This window comes from Podarcis melisellensis (assembly GCF_964234715.1).
Source record: "Podarcis melisellensis genome assembly, chromosome: 10".
Taxonomy (NCBI): Eukaryota; Metazoa; Chordata; class Lepidosauria; order Squamata; family Lacertidae; genus Podarcis; species Podarcis melisellensis.
Window position 1 is genome coordinate 21,859,602 of NC_138542.1, and position 15,746 is coordinate 21,875,347.

At 42.8% G+C, this 15,746-nt stretch overlaps 1 long non-coding RNA gene across 1 annotated transcript in view; it reads right to left on the reverse strand.

The window, feature by feature from the left end:
* LOC309379683 overlaps positions 1–15,362 on the reverse strand; it is a 194,985-nt gene extending 179,623 nt beyond the window's left edge. Inside the window, exon 1 of the long non-coding RNA XR_014172595.1 lies at positions 15,076–15,362. This is a non-coding gene — a long non-coding RNA (uncharacterized lncRNA). The remainder of the gene's footprint in view (positions 1–15,075) is intronic.
* Between the last annotated feature and the right edge of the window lie 384 nt (positions 15,363–15,746).

Below are 15,746 nucleotides of genomic sequence, written 5' to 3' on the forward strand. Positions count from 1 at the left end.
ATAGAAAGGTTAAGTAGTAGTAGTACAGTAGTACCTCGAGTTACAAATGCTTCAGGTTACAGACACTTCAGGTTTCAGACTCCGCTAACCCAGAAATAGTACCTCAGGTTATGAACTTTACCTCAGGATGGGAACAGAAATCACCCAGTGGCTGCGCGGCGGCAGCGGGAGGCCCCATTTGCTAAAGTAGTACCTCAGGTTAAGAACAGTTTCAGGTTAAGAACGGACCTCCAAAACAAGTTAAATTCTTAACCCGAGGTACCACTGTATCATGTTGTGTGCCGTCCACATCCCGTTGAACTCACTGACAATCCTTCCGATGAGTTCAATGTCTCTTACTTTTACCTATTGTTGAACCATATATTAAATCAGTGTCATCGCCTCTCATCAATGCTAAATTGAGAATTCAGTTCCAGTGTTACATAGCGGCTGCTGCCCACTCCCCAAACAAAAGACCGACCATGAAAATCAATGCAAAAAGGCACTTCACAGCGGAAAAACTGACATTGTAAACCAAGGATCTCTGGTTCTGGCTTTGTATCTTGTTAGAGAAGTTTGTTTTGGAAACTCAGTTTTGCATTATTGTTCTTGCCAAGTCAATGAACCCAGTCCAGCGCTCCTTGAGTACATCATGGAACACTCTGCTCTGTTCATCAAGCTCTTGCCCAATAATGTTGCTCCAGTTGGGAACAGGAACAATGTTTGTATGCAGCCCCTTCCATGCAAAGAGAGAAATGAATGATGAAGGCAGACAGATGGAGACTGAATGCAGTTTGGAGATCAGATCAGGGCGACTGAATATTAAGAACTGGAAAGAAATGAACATCCCAAAAGCACATTTTTAATATGATCAGAGAAAGATCTCATTGAAACCCTTAAGTTTGTGTTTTTCAACTGTGATAGCTGTTTTAGTGATTTCATCTGAAATGCAGCACTCCTTGCTCTTACACAATTCCAAAAAAAAAAAGGATTTCTGATGCAAAGAAGAAATGCAAATGGAAACAAATTTCCATAAAGGCTTGAAAATGTGAACTTCAAAGTTTAATAATGAAGGGAAAATGAATCCTAGCATTTCACTTTGTCACATATACTGTCAAAAACATGACAATAACATATTACCTCATTTCTATGCAGACACTATTCTAAATGTGGCAGGAACGGACTTAAGAGAATTAGAACATCTTGGCAATGCAACGGAATGCTAAACATCAAAATTGTTAGTGATCTGAGCTAACAGCAAAAGGCCTAATCCTGCATGAGGAGGACATCCTCTGACTCTCCCACTTTTCTTTTGTTTTCATTTATAAATGCATGCATGTTCACAGCTCAAAAATTATCTACTACCCTCAAATTTTGTTTCCAATGTACATCGAGGTTACCTTAGCAGACTAAGTACAGGAAAGATTATATGAATACATTTATGGAATGTGCATTTGAAAATGTCAAGAACAGCTTAGAAAAATGTGGCAAAGGAAGCACCTGAACATTCATCTTTTCTGCACACATAATGTATCCATAATAACAATGTCCTACAGCCACTAGGCTTCGCGCTGCTTCCAGGATAAGTCGGTTTTGATTCTTGATTGTTTCTACACCAAATCTATGAGTTCACCCACAGAATATGAACCCAGTGGTTTTTATCAAATGAGAAAGTGACCATTGCCAGCATGAATGGAAGCCTAAGCGTGTGCAAATATGTATCCATGTGTAATAATAATAATAATAATAATAATAATAACAGGTGTTGTTGTTTTTAAAAAATCTGCTTTCAGGTTTTTCTTACAATCAAGCGGTATATCAAATTGTATGAAATAAGTAAAAAATAAATAACTAGACCCCATTCACACCATCTGCAGTCGTACCTTGGTTTTCAAACAGCTTAGTTCTCAAACATTTTGGCTCCCAAACGCCGCAAACCCGGAAGTGACTGTTTTCAAATGTTCTTTTGGAAGCCGAATGTCTGACGCAGCTTCCACGGCTTCTGATTGGCTGCAGGAGCTTCCTACAGCCAATCAGAAGCTGCGCTTTGGTTTCTGAACATCTTGGAAGTCAAATGGACTTCCAGAACGGATTTCGTTCGACTTCCAAGGTAAGACTTATTCCTGTTTTGTAGTAAATGGAATGAATGAGGGAGCCGGCTAGCAGACCCAGCTCCAGCTTTTGTGGGCTCACGGCAGGCTGCGCTCAGTGGGCCCTGCTTGCATTGACAACCCCGCAGCAGCCCCTGTCACTTGGGTCCCCTGGTGGCAGCTGCAACAGCCAGCCTATCCTTGCTAGTGTGTACGTATCATCCTGGTTTGTGTGTGGAAGGGCGAGCTGGAGGGTGTCTGTCTTATGCTACTTTCTTTTTTTTTTAATAAGATATTTATTAAGGTTTTCAATATTAATACAATAAAAATCAAAAACACAAAAACAAAAAATAACAAAAATACAAAAATAAAAATAATTTAAAAACACACAAAATTTTCGTAACTTATTTTCCATTAACTTATTTCCCAGACCTCCTCATACCTCCCTTTTTTTTATTCCAATTCAGATTGTTAGTTCAGCAAATCCTTAACAATAAATTTTAACCTGCTTCTAAACCTTTTTTTCCATCTCTTGAAACATTACAGCTGGAAACCGCTTAATTTCTATCCGACATCGTTCTAGCATTCCTTAATTTTAAAATATTTCTGTAAATAGTCTTTGAATTTCTTCCAGTCTTCTTCCGCCGACTTTTCTCCCTGGTCTCGGATTCTGCCGGTCATTTCTGCCAGTCCCATATTGTCCATCACCTTCGTCTGCCATTCTTCCAGAGTGGGTATATCCTGTGTCTTCCAGTACTTTGTAATGAGTATACTTGCTGCTGTTGTAGCATACATAAAGAAAGTTCTATCCTTCTTTGACACCAGTTGGCTGACCATGTCTTATGCTACTTTCCTCTGGCCAACTTAGTTGCGTGGTGAGTTCCCACCTCCCACCAGTACGACTAAAGACACATGACACCAAAGTTTAGGTTAATGGGCTAAAATTGGCCACAACTTTATTGGTTACAGGTAAAGAGCGGTATTGGCTTGGGCATTGATCCTATTGACTATCTGGCTTCAGCCTGTTTGCTTGTAGACCGGGAAGGGTTAACACTAGTAGGGGGAGCCCTGCTGATGGACATCAACTAGGGACTCCCCCAGGGTCACCGCTCGGGGGTGCGTTTTAAGCCAGCCTCCGCGGGTGTATTGAGGGCGTGAAGCCCGCAACACTACCTCTTCCCGAGGTCGGAAGTGGCTTTGTCAGTTTGCGAGCTCATTTTTGTTATATGGCAGATTGAGCTGATGGAACCGAGTCACAGGACTGCGCCTGTCAGCAGTCGTTAGCTGCAGACGAAATTTCATCACAATAACCAGGTACACCATAGCTCAGCAGATGCCTAGTTCCTCTTCTAATCTGCTGTACTCTCACAAGATTAGAACTCTGGAATGCTAAGCATTAAATGACCATTTTGAAAGCCAAAAGGGGCTATCCCTTGTTTACAAGCTCATTACTCTTGACATTTAAAGGTTTGAGGGACACAAAGGGTACACAAGTGTACATGATATAACTATACAACCTTTAGAAGGCAGCCCTGAAGGCAGCCCCATACAGGGAAGTTTTAAAAACGTTTATTATATTTTTATAAACAGTTGTACCTTGGATTCCGAACATCTTGAGTGTCGAACCTTTTGACTCCCGAGCGCCGCAAACCCGGAAGTGACTGTTCTGGTTTGTGAACATTCTTTGGAATGTCTGATGCAGCTTACATGACTTCTGATTGGCTGCAGGAGTTTCCTGCAGCCAATCAGAAGCCGCTCCTTAGTTTCCGAACGTTTTGGAAGCTGAACGGACTTCCGGAATTGATTCCATTCGACTTCCAAGGTACCACTGTATGTTGGAAGCTGCCCACAGGGGCTGGGCAACCCAGTCTGATTGGGGGGGGGTATAAATAATCAATAATTACTGTATTTTTTCATGTATGACTAGGTTTTTTCTCTTAAAAATGTCAAAAATTAGAGGGCATCTTATACTCTGGAGCATCTTCCCCCATTTTCTTAAATCTGAGTCCCCAAATATAGGAGGTGTCTTATACATGGGGGTGTCTTATAGATGGAAAAATATGGTGTGTATACACACACACACACTATCCCTATTTTCATTGAAGAAATGTTGAAGGGTATGAAATGGCTGCTGTTTTGTTGGAGCCCAGGCATTTTTTAAGTCATTGTACCCAAAGCACAGTAGTTATAGGACTGAGGTGCATGTGCACAGAGTAAAATCTGAGTTCAAATGCATACTTAAATAAAAGTTATCCCAAACATAGCGGACTTACACTCATGTATAATCAAAATCAGCACCAATTTTTCAGCTTACAAATTGGTTTCATCTTTAAATTTGAGCAAACAGGGAAAACCACAGGAGCAATTGTGCAACAGAAATTGATTGCCCCAACCCCACTCCCTTCCTAGGCACTGCTATTTTTCTTGTTTGCATCCATCACTGATCTAATCTGTCCAAATAATGTGATCTTACAGCTTGTTTCTGTCCACTTGCTTGGGTATTGCTATCCTTTCAGTTTCGCTATCAGCTGCATAGTTGATCATTGTCTAATTTATAGCCAAGGAACATTGGCTAAAGTAACAGATGGAGCACCTGCATAGACTGAATATGAGCAACTGAAATTCAGACTCAAGCTACAGAAAAACATATGGAATCTTTTTTATAAAAAAGAACCATCATCCAACTCTCGCTATTTTGCACTTAGAAAATGCACAACGCATGGCCAGTCATAGTGTTCAGCAGCTCTGTATGGTCATCTGTAGGAGCTCAGAGGGCAGCTTCCTTTATTTAAATAACTTTCGCCTCACCCTTAAACAACAACAAAAGGCTTCTAGAGTGACTATCAGTGATATAGGACAGTCCCTGGCCATGGACTGAGAAACTAAAAGATGCAACAGAAAAATATGGTAAAGAAGCGTGGAAAAATAACTCTGGTTGTGGTTTGTCTTACTGATAAGATGGCTGGTAGTTTTTAGCACCTCTGGGCCCCTCTCTATTGTATTTTACATCAAAAGTAACAGCTAAATTCCAAAAGTAAGTAGCAATGTCTGTTCTTACTAGAAGCTTGAGAACATCTCTGACTCTCTATTAACAGCAAAAGAAAGGGCACAACTGGGTACATCTGAATGTGTGAACTGGGCCATACAAGCTATACCTGATGCTGCAAATTGATCATAACAGTCCAGGTTTTTCACTGCTTGCTAAGATTGATATTATTTATATACCACCCATGTAACTAAGTCCCGTAAGCCAGCGATTCCCAATTAGTTTAGTACTGCAGATCCCCTGTTTTTCAAAAGCCAAGCCATGGACCCCCTGCTTTTGAAAATTTTGATGTCTCTTGCTATGGTGAATGGTGCCACGGACCCCCTGGCTGAGTTATGTGGATCCCCTAAGCAATTTGTGGCTTTTTTAAAAAAGTACAAAACACAACCTAAGTAAGTTATTTTTAAAAGAACAACAACACAAGAGCAGAAGAGAAGCCAGTCGTATGGTGAAACTGGAACGCTAGAGCGGCAAAGCTCGAATCTTGTTTCACTTCGGGTGCCATTTTTGGACTCTCTCAGCGGGGAGAGGCAGAACAAGGGAGAAAACCCGAAATTTTAATGCAGCTGTTGCTGTGCTATTAATACCCTCCCACCCGCTCTAAATGAAAAGTAGCAAAGTCAGGAGTTGCAGCCCTGATGTCTTACCACCTGTAATTATTATTACAGTACTGTGATCATTGTTATACTGCCTTTTCTCTAGCAGGGACTTAAGGCGGCTTACAGATATAATAGAAACAGCTAAAAGCATTGGGGAAATGCACTTTGAATTTTTAAATGTTTAAGAACAGGAGTCCAGTGGAGCACCGTGTCTTCTGCTAAAAGCTGGATCTGGAATGAATGGAAGTCCGAGGGGACGATTTAAGGAGATTGCTGCAACCAATGAAAGGGTTGTGGCTTTTCTACAGGGACAGAGCACAGGGGGTCCTTGGGTTTTAACTTTTATTTCATAAAAATGTATAAACCGCTTGTTTGTAGAACAACTGCAAAGCGGTTTACAAAACACAAAACAGTAGAAGTCAGTTGTAAACACAACAGCATAAAATCGGTTTTAAACCACCATAAATTCAGTAAGGGAAAAGAATTTGGTGCAAAATTGTAAAAACACAAGAAATATGCCTATGTAAGGGCCAGGGAGAATAAAAAGATCACCATCGAATCACAGGTGCCAGAGAAACCTCTCGGGGGGGGGGACAGACACTCATGATAGGGCATCACTGGCTCTGACGCAGCATCCAATTTACTTTGAGCTGTCTTCCCTGAAGGGTGAGGATGCTCACTTGCAGGAGACGGTACCGGAGGGAGCCCTATAGCAGGAGGTCTGTGACTGGGGTGACTGATGCCAGAGGGGCAAGCCACTCCTTTGCCAACCCGTTTGGTCCTTCCCCTGGTTGCAGCTCTCATCCTCCTTGACGGCTGGCCTCCTTTCTGGGGTCCTGATTCTACCTCCCCCATCTCACAAGGATCCTTTTCAGGGTTGTCCAGCTCCCTGAGCTCCTCCCACTCCTCCTCAGGATGTAACCATGACACTTCCTTGGGATTCATGACAGGTAACCAGGTCCTAAACAGACTGAGGTTGAATCCTGACAAGACAGAAGTGCTGTTTTGGGGGGACAGGCAGGTGTGGAGGACTCCCTGGTCCTGAATAGGGTAACCATGCACCTGCAGGACCAGGTGTGCAGCCTGGGAGTCATTTTGGACTCACAGCTGTCCATGGAGGCGCAGGTCAATTCTTGTGTCTGGGGCAGCTGTTTACCAGCTCCATCTGATATATGGGCGGAGACACTACCTGTTCACAGACTGTCTCTCAAGAGTGGTGCATGCTCTGGTTATCTCCCATTGGACTACTGCAATGCACTCTATGTAGGGCTACCTTTGAAAGTGACCCAGAAACTACAACTAATCCAGAATGCGGCAGCTAGACTGGTGACTGGGAGTGGCTGCCGAGATCACATAACACTGTCCTGAAAGACCTACATGGCTTCCAGTACGTTTCCAAGCACAATTCAAAGTGTTGGTGTTGACCTTTGAAGCCCTAAACGGCCTCGGCCCACTATACCTGAAGGAGCATCTCCACCCCCATCGTTCAGCCCAGACACTGAGGTCTAGTGCCGAGGGCCTTCTGGTGGTTCCCTCATTGCGAGAAGTGAGGTTACAGGGAACCAGGCAGAGGGCCTTTTCAGTACTGGTATCTGCCCTGTGGAACACCCTCCAATCAGATGTCAAGGAAATAAACAACTATCTGTCTTTTAGAAGACATCTGAAGGCAACCCTGTTTATGGAAGTTTTTTACTGTTTGATATTTTATTGCTTTTTGTTATTAATAATATTCTGTTGGTTGCTGCCCAGAGTGGCAGGGGAAACCCAGCCAGATGGGCAGGGTATAAATATTATTATTATTATTATTATTATTATTATTATTATTATTATTATTATTACTACTACTAAATCAAATAACCTGATCTCAATGCAGAAGAGGAAGAGGAGTTTGGATTTGATATCCCACTTTATCACTACCCGAAGGAGTCTCAAAGTGGCTAACATTCTCCTTTCCCTTCCTCTCCCACAACAAACACTCTGTGAGTTGAGTGGGGCTGAGAGACTTCAGAGAAGTGTGACTAGCCAAAGTCACCCAGCAGCTGCATGTGGAGGAGAGGAGATGCGAACCCGGTTCCCCAGATTACGAATCTACCGCTCCTAAGCACTACACCACACAGATACAATGTTTCTTGCAATCAGATCCTTCACATAAATATAGTACAGTATAATGCAGAGATCACTTTGGATTTTAAACAATACAGGAGGTCTGCAGATACAAATTTATGCCAAGATGCACTCTGGGTGAATCAGAAAAACCTAACTGCTTTTGAGAGTAAATGTTTAATAACCAAATAGAGTCTCTGCTGTAGAACTGGGAAGCTGGGAGTACCAAACTGTATTTTTTCCTTTACTGCCTCTGTTATTGTAAAATGTTAATTTATCCTCCTTATATTGAATTTAGTAACTGTAAAGATAAAATAGCCGGGATTGAGTATCAATTTGCATTGCTGCCAGGAACACTGTCATAAAGTATTTCAGATGATTTGTTGTTGCCTGTGTGTTGGAGCTAAAAAGACATCCTTAATAATCATGAAATCATTTTTCAAAAAGACATATGACAAGTTCTAAAAAAACCATGTTGCCTCTATACAATCCAGGCAGATGCATGGCAACAGAAAACAATGAAAAGGGGTGTGGTGGGGAAGAGAATCCTAAATATCAGCCACAGCAGAGATAAACTGGAATGAACAAAAAGAAGGTGGAAATAATGTTCACAAATATTGTGCTACAATGAGATGAGTTTATTTTCCTGGAGTGTTTTTCCTCACTTTAATTCAGGCAGGAAAATTTATACACGTTCCTTTGGTTCCATACGTGATGTAAATCATAACCAAAGGAAAGGGAACACACTTTAACCTATAACATTAGGTCACTGAATAGATTATTTGTTTATTTAGCCTAATACAATGAAGTAGTCCTGGATTTTTCATGCAGCTCTCCTGCTTCAAGGAGAAAAGTCAACATTTGTATTGTATTGCTATGACAATCCATAGCTGAACTATGAAAATTGATGCAGTTGCTGCTGAGGTTGTGAAGTCCGAGTCCAAAATGTGTCACAAATTGTGCTGGCCTAGGGTCACTGTTCTTGACTGAAGATAGATTATCTGTCGATCACCACCGCCATCATCTGCTGTGGCAAGCTTGTTGTGAAATTTGCTCCTCTGGAAAGTCTGTCCAGGGACTCGCCATGTATTCTTTCAGAAGACAGGTTTTTTTAATCCAAGCTGACAGTTGGTTATATTTGATCTTCACGAAATTTCTTTGAGCTTGATTAACTGATGTTATATTTAACGGTTTGATAATGATGATAGTCACTCATAATTTTAGTGTTCTGAGCAGGGCTTTTTCCCCCCCAGCCAGAGCTCAGTTCTGGCACCTCTCATAACTGGATAAGAAAACAAGGGAGAAGTTCATGGTGAACTCCAGCACCTCTTTTTCTAGAAAAATAGCACTGGTCTGATGGTATTAGCTGTGTTCAATCTTCATCAGATAAGAAAAAAGGGCATGAACTGGGGAAAAAAATGTGGGAAATGCAACAAAATGTTGCAGCATACAGTGGTTTTGTTCAGGATCCCAGCTCCTCCTGACCATTCCCCTCTGCCATATAAATGTTCATTGTGCTCTGAACATGCTGCTATATCTGTTACATATGTGGGTGCTGCCATAAGCAATGGCACTCAGAGATTTCAGACAGTTGTTAGTCTGTATGATTTCTACAGGACCTAAACATACTAGGATCCTTGTGGGATCTGGACAACCGACTCCCTGTGTTGTGGGTGGGTATGATTGGTCAGCCACAACAGCCGATTGGTAGGTCCTTCGTAGCTGGGTGCAATCTGGCCAATGGGATGCAGTTTAAATGGTTTGAGAGACCTGTATATACCCGTGGACGTGACCCAGAGCTTCATCTTTCGGCGCGTGCATTCGGAACACCCGCCCACCTCACCCTACTTTTAGGGCATTTTGCAATATGCCGTCATGTGTTGTCTTTTGTTGGAACAGGGGGACGGCAGGAATTTCTCCCACTTGGCTGATTGGCTGTTGCCATTTGGGTTTCGCCTGCCGTGTAGGAAATAGTCACAACTTGTAAGGTTGCGGATAGGCTCTGGTTCAGGTGATGGGGATGGGAGAAGGCTCTCGCCATCCCTATGTGAAGGATATTCTGTTAAAGGAATCCAGGGACTCGATGGTTTGGTCAACCCCTGAAAGGGGGTTGTGCCTGTGCCTGAGTCCAGGGGGACATTTGGATGTTGGAGTTAGCCCATTCCCAGTTTTCTGCTTATCCAGGTGTTCACCCTTGGCTGACCTAAGCTGGTGCCCTGGGTCAGCACTACCTGCATGGCAGGGAGCTAGTCGAACCAGAGCATATGCAACAAGTCACTTTCTGTAATCGATAAAGTTGTGGCCTAAATTCTGCCAAAAACTAAAACAAAATTTGAGTCGTGTAAATTTATTTAGGGGGAAGGTTTCTGGGTCTGAACATGCAAATAGAGACAAAACATTTCATTTAGTGGCTGCTGTCAGCAACCCATGTTGTCTCTCCATAAACCTTTCTAGCAATGATGTAATTGAATAATGTAATTTTATGCCATCGTGTTCAATATTTTAGCACCTACCCCCAAGAGCAGTTGGTGAACTGGAGCAGGGTTATTGCAGGATATGACAGGATATGACATCACACCACATGGGAGGGATGTGAACTACTGGTACTCACTTGACTCCCTTCCCAGCATAGGCTTAAGTCCTTACACACACTATCAACTTTGAGTGCAGTAGGGTTGTTTTTTGGTTTATCTTTTTTTCCAAAATTACCCAGTTCTGCTGCACTGCAGTGTGTCCTTTATGTAAGCAGGATCTAATCCCGTAACCAAATGCTCTTTTATGCTTGTCACTGTTTTGTGGATGGGAGACAAAAGATGAGATCTTTCTCTTTGAACGTTTCTCAGTGTGTTTTCCACAGCATATTCCGCAAGCCCTTCATTTGAAACGTAGCTTGTCTCACCCGATTTTCCTCTATTATAGCTGTGCTTTTTCTCATTTATTTTGTAGTTATTTCACTCCTTATCTCAAACAGTTTCTCAAGACGGCACTATCTCATTAAAACAAAAATTGGAATTGTTAACCTCCCTATTCTCAGTAGTTTCTCAAGGCATTCTAAGGACACAAGAGATATAATCAAATACCCTTTCAGAAGTATTCTTAACAGTGAAAACTGTTTAAAGATGGACAATAAGGTTGTTCCAGTCAAACTCCCATAATGCTCAAGAGTGAGCCAGAAAATGTAATCACATTGTCCTATGTTGAGACTTTTAAAGTTGCTAATCAAGGACAGCTTTGAATATAAGCAATAGTTAGATGTACTACAAGTTTGCCAATCAAGTTATTAAACACTGATAAACTTAAGACACACACAAACCAACAAACCTGTAATGTTAGCTGCCGGGGCCAAAGTCTTCTTGGCCTGAGTATCTGGACTAAAGTAGCCCCGCAACTGGGAATTTCCTTGTTCATTCCTGCTCTTTGAATGGTCCACCAAGGCATTGACCATATATCCTGAATTGGTAGATATGGCTAATTTTGTCTCTGGTGTCTCTTCAAAGCAGCTAGCAAAGCTCTGGCTTAGATTTACGGGCCTTAACAGCATGGGTAGGAAGATAACATGAATTTCATATGCATAAAATGGCTGAACCAATACCAAACCACAGCAGGACTTAGACTTGTCCAAGTTCATCCAGTCCTGACCTATCCACCTTCTAGACTTCCCTGTGAGCTTCAGTTCCCAGGTAGAAGGTAGAAATGTTCTAGGAAGCAATGTACATGATGCTATTTCCATATTGAGTACCATCAAAGAAAAGTGCTTTTTGGTGGTAGTCTGCCCTCAATGTATAGGCCCTGTTATCTACATGCTTACTGTCTGAAAAGTCACTTATGCACATGTAAAGAATTATGCCCAAAACCTCGCTATTGCTCCACAGATTCAGATATCCAAGAAGCTGGCTTCCTTACTTCCTTGTTTGTTTGTGTTTTGCTGGTTGGTGGCAGCCATTTTCAGGCAGAAACCACAGAGCAAGGGAGCAAGTTCAGATATATCGGAGAGCAGGCAAATCAGAACAGGAGAAATCAAACAAATCAATTCCCCACCCCCCGCACTCCATCTCTATTTTGCTGATTAGCTGCCACCATTTCAGGAAGAAACCATGGATATGGGATAATCAGCCTCATATAACATGCTTAAGTCTAATTAATGCACGAAGGGGTTAATACTATAGAGCAAGGTGTCCTGCCAGGCTTAGCTAGGTCAACTTCCTTTACCATAGGAGGAAATAGGTAATAAAACCACTGTTCCTCCTGTTAAGCTATCTGAAAAGTTCAGAGAATGAAGAGGTTTGATCTGGTTGCTCCTGCTCAACTGCATGGCTATCATCAGCCATTCTTGACTTCCTATAGCAATAATTTAGGAACTTCCACCACTTTGTAACTAAGCCAAGTTTGACTGCCTGTGCAATTTTCTGAAAGGCGAGAAACTGGCCGTAGGAGGGTTTATAAGTAAACCATCGTTTAACTTGCCAAACATGGCCTTTTCCTATGCTGGGGGAAGAGGGAAAGTTTGGAAAGAAACCCATTAAATGGATATTTTGGAACTCACTTGGAGGGATGTATTTTCAAGCTCTAACAGCCTATACTCCCATGCTTTACCTTGCTGCATATTTACCTCCACTGGAGGTGTTCTCTCTCTCTCTCTCTGATATATATATATATATATATATATATATATATATATATATATATCACCAGCCAGATCACACATTAGAAGTATTTCCAAAGGAAATCATGGACTTGCTAGGTGTATGCTTGCTTAACAAACAATTTCCAGGGAATGAATTGTGTTCAGGCCCATCTTCCCCATAGAGGCTAGTGGCGTGGGGCGCCAAGTTCTGGAGGGCGCCAGGCAAGAGTCCGGGGAACACTGAACGAGCGCACTGAGTGAGCGAGGGCGTGCGTGCTGCTCCCGCTGGATTCTGCTGGGTGCCAGAAGGCTAAAATGGGAGGGGGGACGAGCTGATGCTCAGCAGGAGCAGTGCACGCGCCATTGCTCACTCGGCGCAGGCTTACTCACTCAGTGTGCTGCCTGCCGTGGCCACCGTGGCACAAAGCGGCCAGCTGAGCCGGGAGGTGCCGCATCCAGCCTCCACCTCTTCCTCACCGGAGGAGCCACCCTCTAGCCGCTGCCCGCCTCCTCCAGCCCTAAAAAAAAAGGTTGACAACTCTGGGAGCACCGGATATGCTTAAGAAAGCCCTGATCGTGTTCAGTAAATGGGACCTGCATGTACTTAAACTGCCCATCAAGACACAGGCACAAAGCAGTAGCCTTTCGAAACACTCAGAAGAGTCACAAATACTTTGCAACACATTTCTTTAAAGAACTCTCGAATTGGCTCCAAATGTAATGCATGAATTGACGTCAAAACCAGGAGCGTGAAAATGGGATAATGAAGTGTTAGCAATGTAACTGAGTACCTGACTACTGGCCTGATCAGTGACATTTCACTGTGAGATCACTAACGTGGCTAATAGAGTCAGACCAATATAGTTTCTGTTGCTTGCTTTAAAAATTATGCAGTCAAATTGAACAATAAATTTGTAGGACTCTAAGGTCATCTAAGAAGGGTTGCACTGCACTGAAGCAATTCCTTTGTATGGGCACACAATCTGACAGTTTATGGCATACAATAAAATAATACTGTTATCATCTGATCAACTACATTAATGTCTGTTGTAAAGAAAGTGGAAAGGGATCAAGGTGAACCATGTAAGAAGCAGGTTCAGGATGAGCAATAAGTTTGGCAAGACAAATCCAGATGGGAAGGATGCTAGCTTAGCGTAAGAGCTGTGCAACATATCTCAGGTTCATTCTCCAGGTAGGACAGGGAAAAACTCCTGCCTGAAACCTTGGAAAGCTTCTACCAGCTTTCCTGTAGCCCTTCAGATGTTGTTGGGCTTCCTTCCCCATAAGTCCCAGCTAGCTAACATCTCTGGAGGAGCACAGTTCAGCTACCCTTGATGTAGACAGTTCTGAGAAAGATGGAGCAATGGTCCGATGCAGAATAAAGTAGCCTCTTAACGGTTTAGTAAGCAAGCCATATAGCTTGCTTGCTGTGATGATACTTAGCATTTATGTGGTTACTCCCAGTAGTCCCTGAAGCAGTTTTGTAAGGTTGGCTGATACTTATACAACTACCCAGGGACCTCTCGGCTCACAGCTATTACTATAGTATGTGGCACAAAACCTTTACCAATGACAAGCAAAATATATCATGTGTGAAAACAGGTCCGCAGATTTTCTTCAGTGACAACACAGCCTAAAATGGTAATTCTGGATTGGTAGGATGGGGGGATATTGCAAGCGTTGTGTTACATGTCCCAGCATCTGTATTGGCTTCCCATAACCATCATGGCACAGTAAAAAGGTGATGCTTTTAGGCTATAAGGCAAGTCATTTCTTGTGTCCCACTGTGATTGATTTGGCCAGATGATGGTGTTATTCCATGGCAACCACATAAGGCAAGTGTAGGCAAGCATTTTATGTTTCAGTCCCCTTTTGTCCTTGCCTTTAGAGTCCTTGCCTTTAGAGGCTCATTAAAGATGTGAGATTTAAATTATATTATTGTTTCAATGCAATGTTTTCACCTGTTTTGCACCTTTGGGCCCAAGATGAGTTCTCATTTTCATGGTTCATATATGCTTATAGCATACGCATTGAGTTTAGCTTTAGCACATCATGTGGTTCACACATAAGCTTCCTTTTTAGTTCTAACAGTGATCCCAGTCTACTGAATGGACCACACTTCAGCTGCCACCATTCCTCGCATCAAATGCAATTGGCAAACCTCTGTAGTAACAGGCTGCCAGTTCCAATTACTGATGCATCCCTTCTCGAAATTTTAAATAAATAAATAAAACTTCTGCCACTTCTATTTCTCCTGCCAAATCCATAACAGCAAGCTCCCCTGTTAGCAACAGAACAGTTTTGTGACCGTGTTTCTTGTCTGATATGTTTACCAATTAATCTGCACTATTTTTCGCTGCATTGTGAGGCAAACTGAAATTTTCACTAGGCATGATGTATAGACAAATTGCAGGAGCAAATCCCAAATATTGTCATTTTGGGTGAAAGGTTAGCTTACACTAGACCTGCTTAACCTGTCATTGACCAAGTCTAACACAATTCCTCTTCAACAGCCAAGTTAAGCAATCTTTCATGTGCCTTACAAACCCCTCCTCTTCTTTTACCTATTTTTGCGGTCCAATGCACAAAAGCTCCCCCACCAAAAAGAAGGTTAACAGAACCCTAGTGACATACCTTTCAAGCGTCCTGATTTTCCAGAGACAGTCCCGGAATTACAAAAGCCATCCCAGCTTTTGATTTGACTGGAATGTTCCTATTCCCCTGCCAGTGCTGCCAAGGTTGAGAAGGAGAATGAGCCGGTACTTGTCCCAAGTGGTGGTGGAGGCAGTGAGGAAGCATCCTGTGGCCTTGCGGTAGCTGCTGTTGGCCTCCTCCCTTGGCTGTTGGAGAGCAGGCGAGGAGGAGGAGAGGCTGCCACCACCAAGGCTCAACCCCGTGCTGGTTCTGAGGGGCAGGCAGAAGACAGGGCCAACCTGGGCAAGAAAAAAGATAGAGATGCAAAATTCAGTGGCCAGCTTGCTCAATGGGGCAAGATGCTTTGAGCATGTAACACCAATTCTTACCCAACTGCACTGGGTGCCCATTAGTTTACGGACCCAATTCAAAGTGTTTTGACCCATAAAGCCTTAAATGGCTCAGGACCACAATACTTCTGTAGAGATAACACTCCACTTTGCGAAGGCAAACCTCGCACAAGACGTGCCACAGCATGTCAAGGAGCGTTACGCTTGCTTTCCCTGACCTTTTTCCTTCTTGGCTAGAAAACAGGGTTTCCCCCCTGACCTTTTGTCCTTTCGCAAACTGCTTAGACATATTGCTTGGCTGGAGCATGGCGGGGAAAACAG